The sequence below is a fragment of the Ursus arctos genome, unplaced genomic scaffold (assembly GCF_023065955.2).
Source record: "Ursus arctos isolate Adak ecotype North America unplaced genomic scaffold, UrsArc2.0 scaffold_55, whole genome shotgun sequence".
NCBI lineage: Eukaryota > Metazoa > Chordata > Mammalia > Carnivora > Ursidae > Ursus > Ursus arctos.
The window spans coordinates 184711-190000 of NW_026623073.1; positions in this window are offsets into that span (position 1 = coordinate 184711).

Below are 5290 nucleotides of genomic sequence, written 5' to 3' on the forward strand. Positions count from 1 at the left end.
CCTGAAATACGTGTACTTGAAAGACGAAAAAAGGAAGAAAAAAAAAGAAACAAAAAACTTTTTTTCCTTTACACGCCAGAGGAAGTGCTACGCCTGGTTTTTCTTTTCTCCTTAATATCATGGAACATTTCATCATCAATTATTTACCTCTTCTCAAGCACCACCCACCCTCCCTTCCTCTCTTACCCCCCCCCGCCCCCCCCCCCCCCCCCCCCCCGTGTCCTAGTGTTGGAATGCGCGGATGTCCCGGAGCTGGATTTGTTTAGTGAATGGCTATTTTAACTCCCTTCCTCCCCATTCCGCGCCTCCTCCTCCCCCCCCGCCCCCCCCCACCGTGTGTTTCCGGGTTATGGTCACAGATGCTGAAACCGAGATATATGTGTGTGTGTGTGTGTGTGTGTGTGTATAATATATATATAATATTAAATATATTAAATATATTTAATAAATATATAATATATATTTATATATAATAAATATATTATTTATTTATATATTATATAAATAAAAATATAATAAATATACAATAAAATAAATATATAATATATTTAAACATATTAAATGTATTTAATAAAAACGTTAAATATAAATATATTAATATATAATATTATATATATATATATATATTTAAATACTGGTTGATTTATTTATTTGACAGAGAGAGAGAGACAGCCAGTGAGAGAGGGAGGGAACACAAGCAGGGGGAGTGGGAGAGGAAGAAGCAGGCTGCCATCGGAGGAGCCTGATGCGGGGCTCAATCCCAGAACGCCCGGATCATGCCCTGAGCCGAAGGCAGACGCTCAACGACTGAGCCACCCAGGCGGTTTCGGGGGAAACCGATATTCTTATCGCCACACCTGCCTTTGCACGGATGTTCCCCCATGCCTGTTTGTTGTCCTTGGATGTCATCGTGGTACACGCAGAGAGGGATTCAGTGTGCACCTTTCTGGGGGCGTGTGTCAATCACCCCCTTTCTGCCCTCCTGAGCTTTCTTCGTATGCTTGAGAGAGACTTCCTCCCCTTGAAATGATAGAAGAAAAATGGTTCAACCGTTGTTGTTCTAGGAGTACTCACACGGTCTCTGTTTTCCGTTCCCTGCCTGCCCCCCGAAATTTGTCTTAAGTCCTCCCAGAGGCCCAGGGCACCGCCCGTGTGCCGCTGTGGGAAGCCCGCGTAATGCCGGCCGGGCCTCTGGGGCCTGCCGGTGTCTGCGGGGAATTTTATTTTATTTTTTTAAGATTTTATTTATTTATTTCACAGAGAGAGAGAGAGAGAGAGAGAGAGAGAGAGAGACAGACAGACAGGCAGGCAGGCAGACAGGCAGACAGGCAGACAGACAGACAGCGAGAGAGGGAACACAAGCAGGGGGAGCGGGAGAGGGAGAAGTAGGCTTCCCGGTGAGCAGGGAGCCCGACGGGGAGCTGGAAACCAGGACCCTGGGATCGTGACCCGAGCTGAAGGCAGACGCTTAGCGACTGAGCCACCCACGCGCGCCCCTTTGGGGAATTTTCCGCCCACGTCCGCTTCCGGCGGGGTCGTGCGTGCGTGCGTGGGCGTGCGTGCGTGGGCGTGAGCGCATGCGTACGCGCGTGTCCCGTGGCCAGCCGGCTCCCTTTCCGGCTGGAGCGGCCCAGACACGTTTTCCCGGTCTGCCCTGGGGTGCTGCAGCCGTGCCGCGCTGGTCGGGGGCTCCCGAGGCCGACGCCCCGGGTCCGCGCGCCCCACACCCTCTGCCCGCCCCTCCGAGGTGGGGCCGGGACAAGATCGGGTGGCCGGGCGGCCGGCTGTGCGCCTTCACGGGCCCGCGATCTGGATCTGTCTCGGTGTCCTTTGCGCCGGTTGTCGGGCGCCACCTGGCGGCCGCTTTTATATAGCGTCACCCTGCCAGAGCGTCGCCGATGTCAGTAAGGGATGGCATTTGGCTGCGGTCCCCAAGCCGGAGTTCCAGGAAGCCGGTGACACTAGCGTGATTGTCCCGCTCTCTCTGGGGTGTCGGCGCGCGATCGGCTCGCGGGAGATTGAACCTCCAGGCTTGTGAGGGTGTGACGCCGCCACCGCCTCGCTCCCTGAGAAGGGTGTGGGGGTCGCCTGGACGGGTCGACCAGCACCCACCGGTGTCCCCTCCTCGGCCCGTGGGGGAATGGGAGCGGGTGTGTCCGGCGCCCGGACGCCATCCGGCCGGTGGCTCCGGTCGGTCGTCGGGCCTTCCGTGTCGCGCGGTTTTCTCCCGTGTCGCGCTCGAGCCTTGAGAGGAAGCCCGTGGATGGCGTGACGGGCCCGGCCACGGGGCACGCGTGGGGTTCCGGTCGTCTGACCCGATTTTCTTACCAAGCTTTCCGAGGCCCGCTGCGGAGGTGGGGACCGGAGGGGACCGGAACGGACCGGACCGGATCGGGTCGCGAGGGGAGGCACGGATATGGCGCCCCAGGGGCCCGGCCGCGATTCCCATTGCGGTCCGGCCGTCGGGGACGCCTCCGTGGTATCGCCCCCTCCCCCCCCCAGTCCCAACTGGGAGTCGGGGACCGGCATGGGACCGGCATGGGACAGGCGTGGGGCCGTCCTGAGGGCCGGGGAGCAGGGCGTCCACAGGTGCCTCCGCAGGACTTTGGTGATTTTTCTAAGTCCTGACGTGGGGACGACAGGCGGACTGGGGGAGGGCCTACCCGGCCCGCTCCACCTCCCGCGAGTCCCCCGTCGGTCCCGGCTGCCGCCACGCTCCCGGGGTCGACCAGATGGCCCTGGGGGCTCCAGGGGCCGGGGCTGATGGAACGGTGCTTGGGGCCGGTGGCCTGGCTACGGTCCCAGGAGGTCCCGGTGACTTGTGTCTAGGCCCCGGCAGTCGGCGTGGTGATTTTGTCACCTGAAATGAGCACTTTTTGTTGCCAGGTAGGTGCTGACACGCTGTGCTTTGGCGACTGTCGCCTTAGAGATGGGGACCTCTGGGCGTGTGCGGGGCGGGGGGGACCTCTGGGCTTGACCATGGTGCCAAGCCCGGCTGTGCCCTCGCTTACTTGAGCCGTCCGCGTGGGCCTGTGCGCCGGCTCGGGTGCCTCCAGATGGTCCAGGCCGTGGTGCCGCCTCCGGTCTCCAGCACCCGAGGGCGGTGTGGGCAGGCGGCGTGGGTGCTTTACCCCGTGCGCTCCCCACTGCGGGCACCTGGCTGCGGTCGTGACAACCCTTGTCCCGCAAGGCTCCGTGCCACGTGTCAGGCGTCCTCCTTCCTTGGGTTGTCCGGCTGCTCTCGCCCTGGGGTCGAGGGGTGCTGGTGAGGCTGAAAGCAGGTCCCTCTGGTTGCTGTCCTCGCCGGGCTTTCCCCCCCTCGGGACCTCCCTGGGCACATTCTGCCGATCGATGTGGTGATCTCGTGCTCTCCCGGGCCGGGCCTAAGCCGCGTCAGACGAGGGACGGACATTCATGGCGAATGGGACCGCTCTTCTCGTTCTGCCCGCGGGCCCTTCGCGCTCCTCCTCCTCCTCCGCCTGCTGTGGCGGTGCGGGGAGGGCGCGGGGGGGGTGTGGACTCCGGCCCGACCCCGCCCTCCCACGTTCGGCCTCCTGGTGTCCGTGGGACCGGGGTCCTCTGACGCAGCGGACACTCTCGCTTGCCTTTCTTGGCTTCGTGTGGTGAGCGGCTCTCCCTGCCATGGGGAGGGCCGTCCCGACGCCGCGCTGCTCACCGCCTGGGCGTGCTGAGCGCGTTGCGCCTGGCCCTCCGTGGTGCCCCTGGAGCGCTCCAGGTTGTCTCAGGTGCCCGAGGCCGAGCGGTGGCGTCGTTTCCTGTTCCCAGCGACCCCCTCGGGCCACCGCTGTTGGTGGCGTAGTCCGAGGAGCGGGTGGTGGAGTCGGTAAGGGAGGACCACCTGCCCCCCCCATGGGGATGCGGGCGCCTCGTCGTCCCCCTGGCGCATGCCGTGCTGGGGGGGCCTGGACGTGGCGGGGTGTGTGAGCGATCGCGGCGGGCCGAGCCAGCGCTGTGGCGCTTGGCCAGCCGAGGGGTGCCGTTTCTTCGCCCCAGCATGCCACGTCCGTCTCCGCCTCTCGTGGCCTCGCCGGAGGCACGGAGCTCTTTCCGGGCGGTGACGCGAGCATGGTGTGCGTGGCGGGGCAAGGACGGTCTCCTTGTTGGGCCCCAGCCGTGAGCGCTCAGGATTGCCCTGTGCCTGCCCCTTGCCGCAGACCTACCCCCGCCCCCCGAGCCCTTGGCGGCCTTTGGAGAGCCGTTTAGCGGGGCCCGGTCGGGGGACGAATGGGTGGGGGCGATGCGCCCTCGGTGAGAAAGCCTTCTCTAGCGATCCGAGAGGGTGCCTTGGGGTACCGGAACCCCCCAGCTGCCGCCCCTCCTCTGCGCGTAGTGGCCACCGATGCGGGGTGACTACCGTTGCGTGTTGGGCAGAGCCCCCTCTCCGTGAGGGGTCTGCCGGCCCCGCGGCGGGGCCGAGCGCCGCTCTTTGCCTACCGCGGCCTGCGCCTCCCCCCTCCGAGTCGGGGGAGGATCCCGCTGGGCCTGGCCGGCGTCCGGCGCGCGGGGCTCCCGCGTGCGTGCGAGTGCGCGTGCGGCCACTCCCTCGCGGTGCTGTGTCTCCCGAGGGGTGGGGCGCCCCCGCGCGTCCCGCTTCCCCGTGCCGTGCGAGCGGCTGTCTCCCGCCCGCTCCCGTCCCGAGTTGCCGCCGGGGGTGGCGTGCGGGCACGGGTCGGGCCGCTCTCGCCTGGGGGTTGCTTCCCCTGGGTCGTGACTCCGGGATGGACCAGACGGATGGACGGAGGTTCTGCTGGGCCCCTGCGGCGGGGGTCACGTGGGGTTTTTGGGTCCCAGCCGTGGTGGGGCCTGGTTCGCGGGGGGGGGGCCCGCCAAGGGTGCTGAGGCCGGCCGGCGTCCCGGGCGTCGCGGGACCGCTCTCATGCTGGTGGCGGTGGGATCCCGTGCACGTTTACCCGGTGGCCCGGTTCGCGTCTTCGTTGGCGCGCGCCCTTCCCCCGAACCACTCCCCCCACGCGCTCCCGGCCCTCGCCCGCCCTGCGCCCCCTCCCCGTCACCGCCGACCCACCCCCTCCGTGCCCGCCTCGACCAGATGGCTGAAGGCACGTCGTGCCCCCGATCCGCCCTCTTGGGACCGAAACCGGCCTCGCCGCTGTTGGGTGTTGTCCCCTCCCCAGCCGCTACGGCTTTGGGGGGGTGGTCGTCCCCGGGCGAAGTGCTCTCGGCCCCTCGTGAGGAAGGAGGGTCTCTGGTCGAGCAGGGTGCAGGGGGGTTGGCGTTGCTGCGCGTGCGGGAGAGCGTTCTGGGGGCCGGT